Source organism: Macrobrachium nipponense, chromosome 6 (genome assembly GCF_015104395.2).
Source record: "Macrobrachium nipponense isolate FS-2020 chromosome 6, ASM1510439v2, whole genome shotgun sequence".
Taxonomy (NCBI): domain Eukaryota; kingdom Metazoa; phylum Arthropoda; class Malacostraca; order Decapoda; family Palaemonidae; genus Macrobrachium; species Macrobrachium nipponense.
This window is the reverse complement of record NC_061108.1, coordinates 81591318-81612875: the sequence shown is the minus strand read 5'-3', so window position 1 is coordinate 81612875 and position 21558 is coordinate 81591318. Positions and strand designations below refer to the sequence as shown.

The 21558-nt window shown below is 44.3% G+C and overlaps 1 protein-coding gene across 4 annotated transcripts in view; it reads right to left on the bottom strand.

The window, feature by feature from the left end:
* LOC135216276 (intermembrane lipid transfer protein VPS13D-like) overlaps positions 1 to 21558 on the bottom strand; it is a 999641-nt gene that overhangs the window by 174268 nt on the left and 803815 nt on the right. The gene's annotated exons all lie outside the window — the stretch shown is intronic.

The window sequence follows — 21558 nt, the reverse complement described above, 5'->3', positions numbered from 1 at the left end:
AACACTAAATAAGACCTTAACCCTTTAAAGCCGATTGGACGTATTAAACGTCGACGAAAATTGTCTTTCGGGTGCCAAACCGACGTACGAAACGTCAAAAAAAAAAAAAGTTTTTAAAAAATTTGCGGGAAAATAATTATAGGTCTACAAGGCGAAAACTTTTGAATCACGCGCCTTGGGGGATGCTGGGAGTTCACGGATCAAGCTGTTGTTTTGTTTACAATCGTTACCCAGGCGCGCAAGCGCGAATTTCTTTCTTCTCGCACTAAAAAGCATCAGCGACACATCTCAGAAATTATTTCGTCACTTTGACATAATTTTTGCACCATTTTATATTAGCCATTACATAGAGTTTTATATATGAAAATCTGCGCAATTTCATGTAGAATACAGCAATAAACAACTCATGGTTGTAGCTTTTATCAATTTTGAAACATTTTCATATAAATAACGGTAAGTGCCAAAATTTCAACCTTCAGTCAACTTTGACTACCGAAATGGTCGAAAAACACAATTGTAAGCTAAAACTATTATATTCTAGTAATATTCAATCATTTACCTTCATTTTACAACAAATAGGAAGTCTCCAGCACAATATTCCGATTTATCGTGAATTTATGAAAAAAACTTTTTCCTTACGTCCGCGCAGTAACTCTTCCGAAAAAATCAGAAATTTTTTTGTCCGATTGTCGTAATATTTGCAGTTTTATATTAGCCGTTACATAAAGTTTTATATATGGAAAATTTGTGCAATTTCATGTAGAATACAACTATAAACAACCCATGAATGTAGCTTTTATCAGTTTTGAAATATTTTTATATAAATAACGATAAGTGCCAAAATTTCAACCTTCGGTCAATTTTGACTCGACCGAAAAGGTCAAAAACTGCAATTGTAAGCTAAAACTCTTACATTCTAGTAATACTCAATCATTTACCTTCATTTTTCAACAAATTGGAAGTCTCTAGCACAATATTTCGATTTATGGTGAATTTTAGAAAAAAACTTTTTCCTATGTCCACATGGTAACTGCCAAAAAAATCATAAATTTTTTCGTCCGATTGTCGTAATGTTTGCACAGTTTTATATTAGCCGTTAAATAAAGATTTATATATGAAAATGTGCGCAATTTCATGTAGAATACAACAATAAATAACTTAAGCTTGTAGCTTTTATCTGTTTTGAAATATTTTTATATAAATAACAATAAGTGCCAAAATATCAACCTTCGGTCAACTTTGACTCTACCGAAATGGTTGAAAAACGCAATTGTAAGCTAAAACTCTTGCATTCCAGTTATTCAATCATTTACCTTTATTTTCCAACAAATTGGAAGTCTCTAGCACAATACTATTTCGATTTATGGTGAATTTATGAAAAAACTTTTTCCTTATGTCCGCGCGGTAACTCTTCCGAAAAAAATCAGAAATTTTTTCGTCCGATTCTCGTAATGTTTGCACCAATTTAAATTAGCCGTTACATAAAGTTTTGTATATGAAAATGTGCGCAGTTTCATGTAGAATCCAACAAACAAACAACCCAAGGTTGTAGCTTTTATCAGTTTTGAAATATTTTCATATAAATAACGATAAGTGCCAAAATTTCAACCTTTGGTCAATTTTGACTCGACCGTGATGGTCAAAAAACGATGGTGAATTTATGAAAAAACTTTTTCCTTACGTCCGCGCGGTAACTCTTAGAAAAAATCATAAATTTGTTCGTCTGATTGTCGTAATGTTTGCACCATTTTAAATTAGCTGTTACGTAAAGTTTTATACATGATGGACAGGAATTCTGCGATGTGGGGAATCTTGGTTCATAAGGGGTCCAAGTTCTGTCCCTTGCACCAGGCCCCGAAGAGCTTCCACTTTGCTTGGTAACCTTCTTTGGAGGTCCAGAGTCGATTGAGGACCTGTGTAAGGACTCCGAAAGGGGGAAAAGCGTAGAGGTCTAGCCCGTCCCAGGGGTGCTGGAATGCATCTTCCCACACCACTTCTGGGTCCAGGACCGGGGAGCAGAACACCTGGAACTTGCGTTTCAGGCTCGTTGCGAACAAGTCCTTGGAGGGGGAGCCCCACCTCCCAATCAACTCGCCTGCTACTGCTGGGTGTAGGGACCATTTTGCCCCTAGGACCTGGCCTTGCCTGCTGAGTCCGTCGGCAATCACATTCCTTTTTCCCAGAATGAACCTCGCTGAGAGAGAGATCCCGGTGATCTCCGCCCACTCTAGAATGGTGCTCGCCAGGGGCACAGGGGTCACAATCTCAGAACCCCCTGCTTTTTTATATAAGCAACGACGGTGGCGTTGTCGCACATGACTGCCACTCACTTGTTTCTCAGGCTGGTTTCGAAGACTTTGAGCACTTTGAGGATGGCCAGGAGCTCCAGGATGTTGATATGGAGTTCACACTCCTGTTCCGACCAACACCCCCCACCCCCCTTTTCTGTCTATAGGTGGGCTCCCCAGCCCTCCCTCGATGTGTCCGTGACTAAGAGCGTCTCCGGAGGGACATCCGCTAGCGGAACCCCCAGCCGTAGGTTCGTGTCATCTAGCCACCAGCGAAGGGCCTCTGCCATTAGCTGAGAGGGAGCTATCATCTACCATGGGTTCTTCCTGTCCGAGGCCCACTTGTCCTTCAAGTTCCACTGGATGGGCCACATCTTCAGCTTTCCCTGGAGTACTAGCTACTCCAGGGAGATGAGGTGGCCTATAAGCCTCTGCCACTCTCGAGCTGCAGGCCGTGTCTGTCAGGAAGGGGGTCACCACGTCCTTGAAGTTGGATATTCGTTCCTCCGACAGGAACGCCCTGACTCTTACAGTATCTAGATCCATTCCCAAAGTACACCATCCTGTCGTTAGTCTCCAGGTGCAACTTCTCCCAGTTCAGGACGATACCTAGACGAGCGCAGAGGTTCAGGAGTTCATCCCTCTCCTCCTTCAAGAGATCCTTTGAGGAAGAAAGGAGTAGCCAATAGTCAGGGTACCGCAGGAGACGCATGTCATTCTTGTGGGCCCAGATGGACATGAGGGAGAATATCCTTGTGAATACCTGTGGCACCATGGACAGGCCGAAACAGAGGGTCCTGAACTGGTATGTCAATTCCTCCCGCCTTAACGCAGAGGTATTTCCTGCTGAAGGGGTGTACTGGGATCTGGAAGTATGCATCCTTGAGGTCCAGGGACAGCATGTAGTCCCCTTCCCTCAAGGCCGCCAGCACAGAGCGAGGGGTCCGGGGGCTGAATGCCCCGCTGTCCGGCTCCCCCCTGTCAGGGGAGGTTTACATCTCGGAAGGGGATCCGGTAACCGTCCCTGAGGACCTGGACAGTCCAGGGATCAGCCCTGAGATCCTCCCAGTCCTGCCAATGATTGGAGAGGCAACCCCCCACCCGAGGCATCAAGTCGGGTAGTAGACCTTGCCTCTTACTTCCTCCTAGGTAAGCTGCTGCCTTTACTTCTGCGAGAGGGCGCGGACCTGGCTCTAAAAGAGGAGGGGAGGCTTAAGCGGTCCTGGAGGAGGGCTGTTTTCCCTGATGGTCCCAGCCTCCTGCAGATGATTCTGACATAGCCGAGGGGGGGGCCCCTCCCCAGCCTGGGTACTTGTCTCAGCTTCTGTGACTCGATACTTCGTCTTGGCACCAGTTGCCTACCTGAGGACAACACCTTGTAGACGATGGAGTCCTGGTTCGCCTTCCTCCACTATTCAATGGCTTCTTCTACCAGGTGATCGGGAAAAGGGATTCGCCCGACACTGGAGCGTTCTGGAAGGCCTTCACCTCCCTGTCAAGGAAGCCCCTCGGGAGGCAAGTGAGAACTCTCTCTCTTCCCCTCAGGACCCAGTTCATCCATTGGGTTAGCAGTTTAGTGGTCAGGAATGACTCATCATCGCCGCCCTTCAAGACCGAGCAGGCCCTACCGTGGGGGATGGGGTGTACTCCGGAGCGGCTAGACGCCTCACTCTGGAGGCTACCAGCAGAAGCAGGAGCCTCGCTGGAAGCGGAGTCGCAGGCTCTACCCACAGAGCCATCATAGGAGTCCCACTGGCAGGTGGAGCATGCAGGGGAAAGGCCAACTGGGCAGTGGCACCACCCTCTCAAGGGACTCTCAAGGAACCACGAGCAAGGGGGAACGCTTAGTGGACCGTCCAACCTGGGGGAGCGGAGCAGGCTTTCCAACTGTGAGAGTGGAGCAGGCCAATCTGATGGGGAGTGGAGCGGGCCGTCGGACAGGGAGAGTGGAGCGGGCCGTCGGACATGGAGAGCGGAGTGGGCCATCGGACAGGAGGAGCGGAGTGGCCGTCCAACAGGGAGAGCGGAGCGGGCCGTCCGTTAGGGAGAGTGGAGCAGGCCGTCCAACAGGGAGAGTGGAGCGGGCCGTTCGACGAGGAGAGCAGAGCGGGCCGTCTGACAGGGAGAGCGGAGCGGCCGTCCAACAGGGAGAGCGGAGCAACTGCCCAACAGGTAGAGCGTAGTGTGCTGCCCGACGGGGAGAGCGGAGTGGATCAGCCAACTGGGAGAGCGGAGCGGACCGTCCGACCAGGTGAGCGGAGTAGACAGTCTGACCGGGTGAGCGGAGCAGACCATCCGATCGGGAGCGGAGCATACCGTCATCGACTGCGAGCCCCGTCACGTCGGCTACCGCACCTATCCCAACCTCTCCATTCCAGGCAAAGAAAGAGCTGTACGTGCTCAACTCCATGAAGCACGACGCCTCTTCTCCGCCCTGCACCCCTTCTTATGAGGGACTCCATCAGAGGGAGAGGTCGACAGGGGAAGAGGTTCGACAGGGCAGCGGCGCACCCCACTTGTGGGACTGTCATGGGAATCACAAGCACGGGTGAGCACGGCACTTCCGAGGAAGACTTCTTGGAGGGGGATCAAGGCTTTCTCTTCCTCCTTGTCGATGCCAGATCCCATGATGTTCTGTCCATGCAGCAAACTCACCACACGCGGTCCCATGCAAAAAAATGGTGGCCCACCACTTGTTAAATAAAGTGTGGGGATCTATCTTCACTGGAGAGAGAAAAGCCCCACGCGCTCTGCCCTCAAGACCAGGGCAACGCCATAAAAAAGAAGCCTCCAACTTAAAACCGACACCAACACACGCACGGGCAACATCCACACACAGGGAAATGGGCCAGTAACGGACGACAAGCTGAAGCGTGTGAATGCTACAATGACCACGAAAGGACTGGAGGTCAGAGGTCATGATCTTCGACCCTGGGGCAAACCTGGCTGGGGGTCGGGAGGATATAACCAGTTTTTTCTGGTCGGTACCGGATTGACATCCAGGATTCTCCTAAGAAAGTAGTTCGGGGTAAGTATAAGGCGTTGGAACAATCTGTGAAATTCATTGCATACTCATCAGTACCTGGTTCATTAACTCTTGCAGATGCTGCAAAGGCAACGCAGGAGGATTGTGTTCTTAAATGTGCTACAAGTGCCATTCAAAAGAAATTCATGGTCAAAACAAAAATTTAAAATGGATGAAGTTTACCAACGATATCAACAAGTGTGTGATGAATTATCAGTTATATCTATGGACAGTGGGAATATTCTGTTACATGGTAAATGACTTTGCATTCCAGAAACATTAAAACGTCATGTTATTGAATTAGCTCATGAAGGACACCAAGGTTAAGTAAAATGCAAGTCATTGTTAAGAGAAACTCTTTGGTTCCCATATATGGACAAATTTGTTGAAGAAAAATGCAAATCATGCCTTTCAGGCATGTCAGTGTCTCCTCAAACAGTTCCTGATCCAATTAAACCGAGCCCTTTATCTAAGAAACCGTGGGATGAAGTCTCAATGGATTTTTGTGGCCCCTTCCCTACTGGAGAATACTTCATGGTTGTCATAGATAACTATAATCGTTATCCTGTCATTGAGAAATTAATGAACATTAAGACATAAAGTAACTGTCAAGCTTGAAAATATTTTTGGCTTGTTTGGAATATCCAGTGTTATTAAAATAGACAATGGTGCTTCATTTAATGGTCTTGTTTTCTCATAACTATGGATTCAGGCATAAAAAAATTATGCCATTTCACCCCATGTCAAATGCTACTGCTGAAGCTTTTATGAAGCCCTTGTGAAGGCAATCAAAACCTCGAATACTCAAGGTCAAAAGTGGAAGTTGGATATTAGCAAATTTCTTTTGAATTATCATCACAGCCACACCCCAGCACAGGTGTCTCCCCAGGAGAACTCATGTTCAACAGAAAAATGAAAACAAAATTGCCCCAGATTATCACAAAGTCAAGGGATATAAGCATCAGGAAAAGAGATACCACGGCAAAGGCTAAGAATAAGCAGTATGCAAACAGTCACAGAAGAGCTAAACCATGTAGGTTCAATCCAGGTGACTAAGTACTAATAAAACTGTCCACAACAAGTTGGATACACCTTTTTGTCCAATTCCGGGAACAGTGGTATCAAAAAAGGGTTCAATGATTACTGTACAGCATCAGGATAGAACACTCACCAGGGATGCATCTCATTTTATAATATATTGATAAACAAGTTCTTAATCATCTACATCGTCAACTGAAAAACTCGCCAATATTACAATGCAGTGAGCGGGAACGTTTTAAACCCAAACGTTTCCATGACTGAGCTGTATTTGTTCTATCTTGAAATTGATTGTTTCATATTCGTAATGTGTTCTTTTCTGGGCTCAGCTCGTGTCGCTGCGCGAAATATCCTTTAATCTATTATTTCTAGGGTAAATGTACTAACACATACCAGAGAATAAATAAAATAAAGAAAAAGGTCAGTATAACTGACTCGCTCACCCTCCAAGAGGGTGTCGGTATGAACACTAGGCGAGTGAGACCACTACCACGAGCCAAATGCCAATAGAAATCTCCCACTACAAAAACCCTCCATGAGGAGAGCCGACCCACAGAGTGAGCAGCTCGTACTACTACTACTCCATCCCATGCTGCCGACTGCTGCGCCTCTGGTGGCCATCCTTTTCAGTTAGCGCACACGAGTCACACGTGCTATTTTTCTCTCTGTGTTTTTTTGTGCCCTTTCGTTGGATTTATCTATAATGGAGCGTGCAGCTATCGCAGCAGCTAAGTTAAGTACTCAGTATTTATGGTTAGTTGGTTTTTTCCGGCCCTGAGTCAGTATTTGCCGTTTTTTAGGTATAAATACGAACTCTGGGTCGGAAGCATGGCAGCATGGTTCTGCCTCGTGGTGGGTTCGTTCTTGGTCTCCCATACCTAGAACATCCCCTTATCTATGTACGCTCTATATTAATTATCCGTTTTACTTAGGGTACTGTCTACTCAGGTTTGTCATGCATGCATGTCTTTTACCTTATGTAGGCTTCTTCTTTCCAGACCCTAGTCCCGGCTCTTAGTATCGGCCTCTGACTAGCTTTGAGTGGTAGACTTTCCTTCGGGTTAGTCGTACACTCCTGGATTTTTTCTCCTACTATATTGTTTTCTTTCTTTTAATTTTAATTGTACCATGTATTTTGTTATGGTTAGGTTAGTTAGGCGTCTGGCTTAGCCTAGGTCCTGGCTCATTGAGCCTATACTACCGCTCATCAGTTCGGTTGCTTCCCTATAGCATCTCTCTGATCAGTTGGTTTTGGCCCAGTGGGCCTTTATGCTACTGCTTTTCAGTTCAGTTGCTTCCCGATAGCATCTCTCTGATCAGTTGGTTTGTCCTAGGCTTAGTTGTTTTGTTTTGGTCTCACCGCCTCGTGGTCACTACGCGATCACGAGACAGCCAGACGCCTGCCCAGTCACCTTCCCCCCCCCTCCCGCTCTTCCATAGAGTCGGGGGAGGGTGGGTCGGTCTGCCCATGCTCGCTCCCATACCCGAGCCTGCTTCCCTCTCTCCCCCCAGGCGGAGGGGCCAGGGAGACGGGACAGACCCAGACTGGATTCGACCTCTCCGGCTTCTCGGTCCGGCCGGGTGGTAATGTGGTGGGGGGTACTGGCCTTTCCCTTTCCCCCCATCCGTTGCTTCCTTGTCGCTCCGTGTTCGCTCGAGCCTGTATGTCTTCTCGCTCTTTCCCACCTTACTAGGGCTCCTTTCCTGATCGGAGTCCTGGCATCCAGCGGAAAGATGTTTGTCCACCCAGTAGAGTGGATCGGAACATACAGTGGGTCCCTGCTAACCTTTCCGTATTGCTGAGTTACTACACTCCGCTACGCACTGGACTTGGTCCGGTTCGTTTGAGTTTTAGGTTTAAGTGTTATTAGATTAACTATAAGTTTATCTTAAGTACCTTAAAACCTTCCCCCCCACCCCCTCCCTTACGTGCCTTACCGGATCTCTCCGGGAATTATAGCCTATTCAGGCGAAGCAGGGGGGGGTTATGCCCAAATTTTTTCCGAGCTCCGGCATGCAACGGAGTTCTTCTGTCCTTTAGCCTGTAAGTGATATTCTTTAAGATACTCATGTGTCTTCCCACTTACAGGCCACCAACTGTGAGCATCCGGGATGCGCCGCCACACTTCAGGACCCATGTGGACACGAAGTTTGCCGGTCCCATGCTCCATGCGCGACTCTGCACGGGGACATCCAGGTCTGGTACCATGAGACGTGTACCATATGTTACGATCTGGTGAGCCAGCTTTTAGAAGGGGTAAGTATTCCATCTCCGGTAGCTGCTCCGCTTCTGTTTTAGTGCTTAAGTTTTCATCATTCACTTTAACTTAAGGCATCTAAGTTTAAGTTATACTTTAAGTTTTAGTTTTAAGTGATTCTTAAATCTAATCTACGCCCTCTCTTCCAGGCGCCGGCAGTGAGGGATACCGCACTGGCAACCCTGCGGGCCTGGGTCGGCGGTTTTGGGAAGAACGCCGCCAAGGGTATGCCCTACATCTTAGAGAAGCGGTTGGCGCTGTTAATCTTCCCCGGAGGCAAGGCGACAGGATACGTCGACCCAGTAGAGGCGGCCCCGACTATCGCCTTCATCCAACAACAGCTGGCTGCCTCATTAACTGACCAAGACCAGGATATCTCCACAGACGTCGCGACTTTAGATATTAATGTGGAACCTATGGTAGGTGTTGACGACCTGTTGGTCGAGGTAGGTAAGGTGGACACCCAAGGGTCACCCTTGGGCGTAACTGTTTCTTCTACTCCTGCAACCTCTCCATCCTTCCAAGGCTTTACAGGTGATGAATTGTATACTCCTCCTGACGCTTCGGTTAGACCTAAGGTCAAGGGTCAAGCAGTGAAATCCTTGACTAAGACGTCGTCGTCGTCTAAGAAGACGACTTCGGCGTCATCCTCCTCGCGTAAGTCTCCGGCTGGGAATCCCGGAGCAGACAGGTCTAAAGCTTCTAGCTCCGGCTCTAAGTCCTCGAGGAGTAAATCCTCCAGAGAGAGAGCTCGCACTCCGGCAGAGTCACCAGTTCCGCTACCCTTGGTTCCGATTCAGAGCCACCCCTCCACCTCCGCAGCAGCTCCGGCCTTGGACTCCAATGCTGGCCTGTTGCAACAGGTGGGCGACCTGGTTGGGTCCCTAAAGAGTAGCATGGAACAAATGATCTCTCGTTTGTCGGATAGGATTACTTCCCAGGACTCCATTATAGCCGGACTGAGAGAAGCCCCTCTAGCCTCTCCTCCACTTTCCAATACGAGTGGAACTCAGCTTCCTCCGTATGACTCGCTACCTCCGTTCTCGATGAACAATCCATGGAGAGTAGCGTCATACGCCCCCTTCCAAGACGGTCTCATTTCTATACCGGAATTTGGAACTCGAAGGATAGAGGACTTCGAGTTCTACCCGGAAGACCTCCAGCCTCCGTTCATAGGCTACGCAAGGCTTACAGCTTCAGCCATGGTTCGGGATGATAGGGTACCAAAGGAGACAGTCCTCTATTCACGAGACCAGGCTCAGAGAGAATGGCTCAGGTGTTTAGAGGACATGGATTGTTCTAATACCAAGATACAACCTTTTAAGAGTCCCTTTACCATTTTCACAATGGATGAGAGTACCCCGCTCCCGTTCCTGACAAAGATCGCGAGGTCTACCATCCCAGCGGCCCAGAAGGGGGAACCCATGCTTCAATTGAAGGAAGCAGATCCCACATCTCCGTTGCTCCCCTCAGCCGGAGAATTGTGGGAAGACTTGCCAAACACCTTCTCAGCTGGCAAACTCAAACCGGACTGTGCTATGGAGCAGTTTGGTGAAAAGCTACCCAGACTCCCAGATAGCCTTATTCAGGCTGAATTTGACGCGAAATCGCGATTAGCCTGGTCAATTAACTCTATGGCTATGTCCGAGGTAGCAACCATAGCCTATGGCTCAGAACCGCTTTTTAAACTCATGACCAAAGCCCTGACTCAAACGGTACAGTCGGATATGTTTGAGTTTGCCACTGCTAGAACGAATTGTAGGAAGCATGTCCTACAAGAGGCAACCATTCGACATGAGCCGAATAGGTTACTCTCGTCTAACATCTGGGGAGCAGATCTCTTCCCAGAAGCTATGGTGAAGGAAGTCCAGTCAGAGGCTACGAGGCTGAACCAGAGCCTTAAGGACCGTTGGGGCCTTACGGCTAAGAGGAGGCAAGACCTAACACCTAAAGGTAAGGGACAGAGGAAACCTAGGCGTTTCCATCCTTACCAGAAAAAGCAGCCACGCTTTCCTCAGCAAGTTCCAGCGGTGCCCTTAGTGCAAACAGCCCAACCTTCCACTTCTAAAGCTCAATCACAACCAATTTATGTGATATCCCCTCAGCCTCAGCCCTCCACCTCTTACGCCATCTCTCCAGCTTACAATCAAGCCTTCGAGAGTCAAGCTTCACAGAAGTATGACCGCTCGGGTAAGGGAGGCAGAGGTAAGCGTTCCTTTCGTGGGAGAAGGGTCGGGAGGCCCCTTTAATAGGGGAAAGCACTTCAGAGGAGGCCGAGGCGGTTACCAGAACCAATGAAGAACTTCAGGTAGGAGGGAGGCTGTTTCACTTCCGCCACCGGTGGAACTCAGCGAATGGGCTCAGAGCATAGTGTCAAAAGGCCTGGGTTGGAGCTGGTTGACGAACCCACCTCCATCCAGACCTTTCCGTCAACTTCCTTCCAAGGAATTGACAGAGTACGCAGACGACCTCCTTCAGAAAGGAGCTATAGCGAGAGTCAAGAGATTAAAATTTCAAGGTCGCTTGTTCAGCGTGCCAAAGAAAGGCTCACAAAAAAGAAGGGTAATCTTAGACTTGTCCCGCTTAAACTTAGCCATCCGCTGCGACAAGTTCAAGATGCTCACGATCTCGCAGGTGCGGACCTTACTTCCCCGTGCCGTCACCACCTCTATCGATCTTACAGACGCCTACTATCATATCCCTATTGCAAGACACTTCCGTCCATATCTGGGTTTCAAGATAGGAGACCAGGCATTCTCCTTCAAGGTAGTTCCCTTCGGACTCAACGTGGCACCCAGGGTGTTCACGAAACTAGCGGGAAGTGGTAGTGCAACAACTCAGGTCACAAGGGATTATGGTAGTAGCGTATCTCGACGATTGGTTGATCTGGGCTTCAACAGTCGAGGAATGCAACAGAGCTACACTGAAAGTGATTCAGTTCCTGGAATATCTAGGCTTCAAGATAAACAGGACCAAGTCAAGACTCACTCCAGAGTCAAACTTTCAGTGGCTGGGCATTCAATGGAATCTATCCTCCCATACTCTGTCGATTCCATCAACCAAAAGGAAAGAAATAGCGAAGTCAGTCAAGCAATTTCTAAGTCACAAACTGGCGTCAAGGAGGGCTCAGGAGAGGATCCTGGGTTCTCTCCAGTTTGCATCAGTGACGAACGTCTTAATGAAAGCCAAACTGAAAGACCTAACCAGAATCTGGCGCTCACGAGCAAATGTCAGGTCCAGGGACAAACTATCCTCAGTCCCTCTGATTCTAAAGAATCGACTTCGGCCGTGGGCGAAAGTCAAGAATTTGTCAGTGTCAGTACCTCTTCAGTTCCCTCCACCAGGGATCACCATCCACACAGACGCGTCCTTAAGCGGTTGGGGAGGGTATTCCCAGGTCAAAAAGGTTCAAGGAACTTGGTCACCTCAGTTCAGTCAGTTCCATATAAACGTACTGGAGGCAATGGCAGTGTTCTTGACTCTAAAAAGGTTACGCCCACCAAAGTACTCCCACATAAAGCTAGTTCTGGACAGCGCAGTGGTAGTACATTGTATAAACAGGGGAGGCTCCAAGTCACGTCATCTAAATCATGTCATGGTAGCCATCTTCTCCCTGGCAGACAAGTTCAGTTGGCATCTCTCCTCCACTCACATAGCTGGAGTGAGAAACGTCATAGCAGACGCGTTATCCCGATCAGTGCCCCTAGAGTCGGAATGGTCACTGGACAACAGTTCGTTCCAATGGATCCTTCAAAGAGTTCCAGGGCTACAGGTGGATCTCTTCGCATCTCAAGCGAATCACAAACTGCCGTGTTATGTAGCCCCCAACCTGGACCCTCTGGCCTATGCCACGGACGCCCTGGCTCTAGACTGGAACAACTGGAAGAAGATTTATGTCTTTCCTCCAGTGAATCTTCTCATGAAAGTTTTAAACAAACTCAGGACATTCAAGGGTCAAGTGGCTCTAGTAGCCCCAGACTGGCCGAAGAGCAATTGGTATCCCTAATTCTGGAACTGGGCCTTCGTCCTCTTCGGATCCCCAATCCCAGGCTCTCCCAGTCAGTACAAACGAAGACTGTGTTCGCTTCCTCAGGGATTCTCAAAACCCTAACTTTATGGATTTCATGAAGTTTGCGGCAAAAAGAGATGCGAATATTGACCCTCAGAATATTCTCTTCTTGGAATCCGATAAAAGGGATTCAACTTTGAGACAGTATGATGCTGCTGTCAAAAAGTTAGCAATCTTCCTGAGAGAATCAGATATTAGAATCATGACAGTTAATTCTGCTATATCCTTTTTCAGATCCTTATTTGAAAAAGGTTTAGCAGCTAGCACGATTACGACAAACAAGTCAGCCTTGAAAAAGATATTTCAATTTGGGTTCAACATAGACTTGACGGATTCCTACTTCTCGTCTATTCCTAAGGCATGTGCTATACTTAGACCTTCTGTAAGGCCTACGTCAGTTTCATGGTTCTTAAACAATGTTCTAAAACTGGCTTCAGAAACCGATAATGACACATGCTCGTTTATAATGCTCTTAAGAAAAACCCTGTTTTTATTAAGCTTAGCTTCAGGAGCAAGAATTTCAGAACTGTCGGCTTTATCCAGAGATCCGGATCATATTCAATTCCTTCCCACAGGGGAAGTCCTACTTTCTCCGGAACGTAGCTTTTTAGCAAAGAATGAAGATCCTTTGATGAGGTGGGAACCTTGGAAGGTACTACCCCTTCCACAAGATGTATCTCTTTGCCCAGTTACAACCTTACGAGCCTTTCTGTCCAGGACCTCCTCATCCTCATCGGGTCCCCTCTTTCTAATCAGGGAAAAAGGTGGAACTTTATCCATTAAAGGCATCAGGCAACAAATCCTGTACTTTATTAAGCAAGCCAATCCTGACTCTTTCCCGAAAGCACATGATGTCAGGGCAGTAGCCACCTCAATTAATTATTTCCAACATATGAACTTCGATGAGTTGAAAAAGTATACCGGATGGAAATCGCCGACAGTGTTCAAACGTCATTACCTTAAGTCCTTGGAAGCTCTGAAATTTTCAGCAGTAGCAGCGGGTAACATAGTTTCCCCTGACTCTAGTTAATTTGTAGTAGAAGATTCAGTCCTCCTTTCTACCTGCCTCACCCAACAGTTCGTCTATTCCTGCCGTGTTCACTTACATTCACCTTGTGTGTCTTAGCTGCTTTTATGATGATGTAGTGGGTGCCCCTTATTTTTTTTTGCTAGGGACACTCACAGATGATTATGAATATTGATCTCATGGATGTTACCCCCTTATTTTTATGCTAGGGGATACATCTTATTTATAATGGTTACGGGTTTTGTATATTAAGTCATATACATTCCTTATATATTATCATTGTTGATTAATTTGTTCATTTGATTATTTTAATTGCTATTATATTTTTGATACATGCCTTTACACAGATACCATTTTGTTACATGTAAGATATTTTTACCTCTGTACTTATGTAAATTACCTTATGATAAGAAACATGATTAGAATTAAGGGTAATTTAAGCATATTTCTATTTTTGTATCACTGTGTATTTGTATCTTTTTAGCAATTATATTCTTTTTATATTTATTTTCTCTTTTATTTGAGACCTATTCTGATTTATTTTATTACTTTTGTTTACAATCTTGTGCTATTTCTCTGGTACGATTTCGCGCAGCGACACGAGCTGAGCCCAGAAAAGGGATTTTGACGTAAGGAAAAATCTATTTCTGGGCGATTGGCTCGTGTCGCCAGCGAAATCCCACCCTACCCATCCCTTCGCCCAAGATTGTCTGCTAACTTCAGGATGGCCACCAGAGGCGCAGCAGTCGGCAGCATGGGATGGAGTAGTAGTAGTACGAGCTGCTCACTCTGTGGGTCGGCTCTCCTCATGGAGGGTTTTTGTAGTGGGAGATTTCTATTGGCATTTGGCTCGTGGTAGTGGTCTCACTCGCCTAGTGTTCATACCGACACCCTCTTGGAGGGTGAGCGAGTCAGTTATACTGACCTTTTTCTTTATTTTATTTATTCTCTGGTATGTGTTAGTACATTTACCCTAGAAATAATAGATTAAAGGATATTTCGCTGGCGACACGAGCCAATCGCCCAGAAATAGATTTTTCCTTACGTCAAAATCCCTTTTTTACATATAAGGTCAAAATAAATTTTTTTTAAACATTGTACGTATTCAATTTGAATTCATTAGTTTTGTGGTGGAAAGTATGTATTTTAACTCAGTATGGTTATGAACATCATATTACTGTAATTCAATTTAGAACTGTTAAAAATTTTTGCCTTTTCTAGTAAATTTTGCATTTTATATGTTAATGTGTAATTCAATAATGGATTTTTAGCATTTCCTACTAAATTTTTTAGTCTTATACATTAATGTATAATTCAATACAGGCAGTCCCCAGGTTACGACAGGGATTCCGTTCTTAAGACGCGTCATAAGCCGGAACATCGTCAAAAATCCTAAGAAAACCTTACTTTTAATGCTTTGGGTGTATTCAAAACTATGTAAACTGCATTCTTAGCATTTTTCATCAAAGAAAAAAAAAAACTTGAAATCTTGATTATTTTGCATTTTTGGTGTCATATTTCTTCTGCCATATTAGCATTGTAGGCGCCATAACCCTGGAACATGCGCCGTAACCCTGGAAATAATTTCTGATGAATATAATTGAAAAGCACCTTAACCTTGGAACGTAGTAAGCCGAACCCGTCGTAACCCGGGGACTGCCTGTAATGAATTTATTGATTTTATGTTTCACTATGTTTTATTATGATTATCATTTCTGAACTGTTGTATCTATGTTCAATTAAGAAAAAAAATTTATTTTAAAAAAGAAGGAGGGATGTAACGATTAGCAAATTTTGAATGAGCATGTCATGAGCACCGCCTTTCAGCACATGCTAAGCCAATCACAATGAAGCCCGGGAATCTGCTAGTATCTTTGAACAGTGTCATGCACCGGTGCCGATCGTTGAAAGCCAGTAGTTGTAGTCTGTATCTCAAGTGGAATAACCACTCCTTAACCATCCCATATGGATCTGTTATTTATCATATCCTACCCCTCCTAATGTGTATAACCTGTTACAAATACTATCACAAATTTTGTAATTACAGTTACATTATCATTATTAATATTTGGAAATATTACGGATAGCTTGTACATACTACATGTACCATAAAAATTCTCTCATATCAGTAAAAAAAAAAGAGAGAGAGAGAGAGAGAGAGAGAGAGAGAGAGAGAGAGAGAGAGAGAGAGAGAGAGAGAATTATCATTTTCGTTATTTAATGTTATTTAATTTAAACGTAAAAGCCTGAAAACTTATGACGTAAAAAAAATTGACCAAACACCTTATCCAGGATTAAAAAATGTTGCGCGTTTCTGTGTCGGTGAAATACTTGCGTATCATCATTAGTTAGGTTCCAACAAAGGTTCACGCTATTGTGAATTTGTGCCACTTGAATCATATAAGATTGAGGTATTACCATACAATGTTTGTTAAAACTAACAAATTAGGCAGTGAACTGTTAAAATAGGCAGTTACAGTGGTACCTCGAGATACGAAAGGCTCAACTTACGAAAAACTCGAGATACAAATGCTAACAAGAAAAATTTAACTGCTCTACATACGAAAAGTTTTCAAGATACGAAATATTTCTGTAAAGTCCAAGATTCGCCCGAACCACCGATAACAATTTTGAAACTCGCGCGCCGCCAACTGAGTAGACTCCCCACCATCCTCCTGCTCTCCCTTTGATTTCTGATGCTAGTCACCGCCATAAGATCCTTCTCTCCTATTGGTCAGCATCCCTCCCATGTGCATCTACGTAGCGGCGTGCTTCTTCGGCCACTGCACGGCATCATCTGAATTGTACGCACGCAGTATTCGTTCGGTCTAACGATTTCGTTTATTAACGTAAATTCGTTAGTGATTTCATTGCAGTATACGTACTTTATCGTGTTGTGTGAAAACTTTACTCTACTTATACGTAAATTACGTACAGTATAACATAGTCATGGGTCCCAAGAAAGTTGAAATTCACGGAAAGAAGCGAATGCTCTCTTTGGAGACAAAAATGGAGATTATCAAGAAGTATGAAGCTGGTATGCGATCGACTGTGATCGCCAAGGAATACGGCCGAAATCCGTCGACAATAGGCACCATCCTTAAGCAGAAGGATGTCATCAAAGCAGCTACACCTTCCAAGGGAGTCACTATTTTGTCCAGCAAGAGGAACCACGTGCACGACGAGATGGAACGGCTGCTTCTTGTCTGGATAAAAGACAAAGAAATCGCTGGCGATACGATAACGGAGACGGCAATCTCCCACAAGGCCAGTGCTATTTTCGGCGATTTGATTGCCCAGACGGAAGACGACGGAGGAGAAGGGACATCAACGCCAACCCCAGACTTCAAGGCTTCGCATGGGTGGTTCGAGAAATTCCGTAGACGGACTGGTATCCATTCGGTGGTGCGGCATGGGGAGGCTGCCAGCTCGGACACAAAAGCGGCCGAAGCCTTTAAAAAGATGTTCGACGAGATGATGACCAAGGAACGCTACAGTTCTCAGCAAGTCTTCAATTGTGATAAGACTGGCCTTTTTTGGAAAAAAAATGCCTCGTCGGACGTACATCACGCAGGAAGAGAAGAAGCTACCTGGGCACAAGCCTATGAAAGACAGGCTTACGCTCGCACTTTGTTCAAACGCCAATGGGGATTGTAAGGTGAAGCCCCTACTGGTGTATCATTCCGAGACTCCTCAAGCCTTCAAGCCCACAAAGTGCTTAAGGAGAAGCTTCCAGTGATGTGGAGGGCTAATGTGAAAGCCTGGGTAATGAGGCTTTTGTTCACGGAGTGGGTAAATCTGTGTTTTGGCCTGACAGTGAAGAAATTCTTGGTAGAGAAGCGCCTCCCTCTGAAATGTCTGCTGGTGTTGGACAATGCCCCTCCCCACCCTCCTGGCCTCGAGGAAGATATCCTAGCGGAGTATTCCTTCATCATGATTCTTTATCTTCCGCCTAACACCACCCCTCTCCTCCAGCCCATGGACCAGCAAGTGATATTGAACTTTAAGAAGCTGTATATGAAACATCTTTTCAAGAGATGTTTCGACATTACCGATACCACAAACCTCACCTTGCGTCAATTTTGGAAGGAGCATTTCGACATCGTCATATGCATCCGACTCATCGGCCAAGCTTGGCAGGAAGTTTCGAGGCGAACCTTGAATTCCTCGTGGAGGAAACTCTGGCCTGACACCATATCCGCCCGAGACTTCGAGGGATTCGACGTGGGCGAAGCTGGTGCTGCAGATTCAGAAACAGTTGACGATCCTGAAACTGTTTTGGAACCAGATCTTGATAAGATCGTTGCACTCTGCAAGTCCATGGGGCTGGTCGTCGACGAGGACGACATCAACGACCTTCTCGAGGAGCACCAAGAGGAGCTTACGACAGATGACCTGAAGGAGTTGGAGGCCATGCAACATAACGTCGTTCAAGAGGAGTTCTCTAGCAGCGACGAGGAGGAGGAGGAGGACAACCCTATGACAACGGCAGAAATTAAGTATGTTCTAGCCACTTTTCATAAAGTGCAATCGTTTGTAGAAAAAAACACACCCCGAAAAGGCTCACACAGGTCGTATGCTTGCGCAGTTCGATGACGTTTGCCTGAGTCATTTCAGGAACATTGTGAAAAGTAGGCAGAAGCAATCTTCCTTGGATAGTTATTTTTTAAAGAGGCCTTTAGTATTAGCAGAAGTAAGTTGAAAAAAAAAAAAAACCTACGTAAAGTATAAGAATGTAAAAAAAAAAATTAAAAATAAAAGACACAAAATTTTTTTTTAATTTTACTTTTTTGTAAAGTTAAGTGTTACAGTTTTATTAATGTGTTTCGTAAATTTTAGTTTAATTTTCCTTACATTTTTTTATGTGTTTCGTAAAGTTAAGTGTACGTACGTACGTACATATCTGCCGTTTGTCCTCCTCCTCTGTCGCCACTTTTGGAGATAGCCTCACTCGAAAGGTAAGCTTCCACATTTTACTACATACGTACAGTATTTCTTGTATACCATGTACACTAATACACTTTATTTACAGGTAATTAGCAGTACGTTATTAATTTAGGTATTGAATGGTCCAAATTGTTGTAGTATTTCATTGTTTATAGCTCAATTTAGCTTTATTATGAAATTTACTGGGGTGTTTTTGGAGGGCTTGGAACGGATTAGCCATTTTACATGTAAAATGTGGTCCAAGATACGAAAGCCTCATGATACGAAAGGCGCCTCGGAACAGATTAATTTCGTATCTCAAGGTACCACTGTATAAGCATTTTTCAGTAGTTTAAGGGAGTACAGGGTATAAATGTACTGACTTTATAGCAAAAATACGCATTCACTTATATATATACTACGAAATATCAGTTTCTTTTAAAGCGGGGTAGGCTCAGATGTTTTAATTCGTTATTTCGGTGAGTTACTGAATATACGTAAATATTTATACTCGCGGCTTCTGCTATTTGCATACTGTGGAATTGGGCTTCTCAATGCACGACCTCTGTGCTTTCTAATTCTTCTAGTGTTGGTTTGCAGTTGTGGTCATCTACATTGGTTTGAAATATTGCCCCTTGTTTGCTGTGAGCTTGCAATTGCCTACATAGTTTGGTAGCGATGCAACCTAAGTAGTGATTGCTTGACATGTCCCTTTGGGACATTAGATGTGCATACTATGTTGGTTGACTCCCACATCCCTCTATGGGCCCATTACTATTTCACATTAAAAGTGCTGACTAGGTTCAGGAGGTAGTAGACACATAAGGAAATACTCTCATCAGGGATTCACAGGTGTCATAACGCTGGCAATTATTATCCTCTTTGAGGCCTTGACTTCATCCTTGAACTGGCTGTGATATGTAGCTTTGTAATACAATATGATGCTTCTCAGTGAGGTAGGTCCCATCACTGGTGTGCTGGCATACAAGTCAATTCTGTTCAAGTATGCAGCCTTCTATTAGATTGCTGTCGTATCCATTATTAGTTAAGAGCTAATAATGGGTGATTCATCTTTTGCCTCCCTCCTCAGCAGGACTGAGTTACAAGCAAGTTTTTTCCCCAATGACCCAGCCCTCAACTCTTGGTCAGATTTCATTTAAACACTTCCTATGTCTTCCTCTCCTTTTTCCTTCAATCACTTTTAAATCAGACCCCTTTCTCCACTAGTTAGGTTCAGTTTTCATTAAGTAGAATACTCTTCTTCCCTACTATTCCTAGTATATTTTATTTGTTTTTTCTTTTGTCTCAAATTTCCGTAATTTTTTTCTTGTTTTTGCCATGCCGGGTTAAATAGTGACAATGAATTGTTTATTCCACTGTTCTCTGCACTGAAAAGTATCTTTCAGATGGATGATCATTCGTTGTCAGGGTTTGAATACTTGATAACTTGCTAATAGGTGATAATATAAGAAGGTATAACTGAAAACTGTGATAAGATGGCTATGAGATATATGGGCTTTTGGAAAGTCAATCAACTGTGGAGTTGAGAACAAGAGTCAATTTTCTTATTAATGTCTTCTTAAAAAGTTCACACAAGTTAGCACACAGTTTAAAGACACTGTAAGGAAATGCCAGTCAGTAATTGAAACTATATAAATTATCATTGTATCCCAATACAACACAGAATAGTCACCACTCAGGAAAGAAAAAAAAGTCTTCCTTACTAGTGAAAAAATCTTAGTATCTGCCTCACTAACTTGACAGTTAGCATTTTTGGCACATACACATCATTTCGAGTCTGGTAAGTTTCTATAAAGAAGTACAACCTCCTCATTTGATTTATACTTAGTCATTTTGTAGTTAAAATATTTCCATAATCCTTGATTTTTGGACATAGTATGACAAACATTGCAAAGAAAAAGCGATAAATAAAAACAAATGAGCTGTAGGAGAACAAATGCTTAAGTAAAAAGAACAGCATTATGTCAACTAGACCCTGATGGCCAAAGAATATACATAAAAAGTGTTGTCTGTGTTTCTATGTTCATAACTTCATATAAGGTTATGAAATTTGAGTAAATAACTACATGATCTATGCAAGCTCTGTTAGTCTACACCATATTACCAAAAACAGCAGATGTTAAGTATTTGTATGCATGATTGCTTTTATGGTATTGCAAACTAATGATTAAAATACACTGTTTGTTAGTGATTAATTACTATTTAATCATCCTTAGCTGAAACATCATACTAAACATTATGATTTGCAAAAATGTTGACAAGGACAATGTACACAGCCTAGATTAGGACATGTTTATGTTACTGTAAGTTACCAGTTGAAACTGTTCTTGTTTTTAATGCACTAGACACTACCTGATAGATGTTACAGATGGTAGGCTAGACTAACGGGTGTATTACTAGACCTAGCCTATATTCAACCAATAAATATTCATATGCTTAGGTTCAACTGACTTCACACAATACACGCAAGTCATTTGGCTGCACAAGAGGGAGCACCCAAAACTTTTCAAATCACTGATCCCTTCATGAAATATTTGAGCCCTAACAGAATCTAGCCATTTATAAAAAAATGAATTTATTATTACTAATTTTTCTTTTATTAATAATAACAATAATTTTATTCAAGTTTAGATAAAATTCATAATAAGGAACTCACAACATACAGTGGAGCTTTTGATTTTTTCCCAGACTCTTCTATCCACATTGAACATGGTCAACAATCTCTAGCTTTCCATCATGGCCAAGTAATGCCACTTAGTGCAGTAAAAATACAAGCAACTGATTTTCCACCAAAAAGGTTTGATCAAAGAGATTTATAAAGAATCACGTTCCACCTTTCCCAATTAGAGCCAATAGACTATATAAGTCAACAAACATCTATATAAAAATTTCTCCAGTGACAGGAA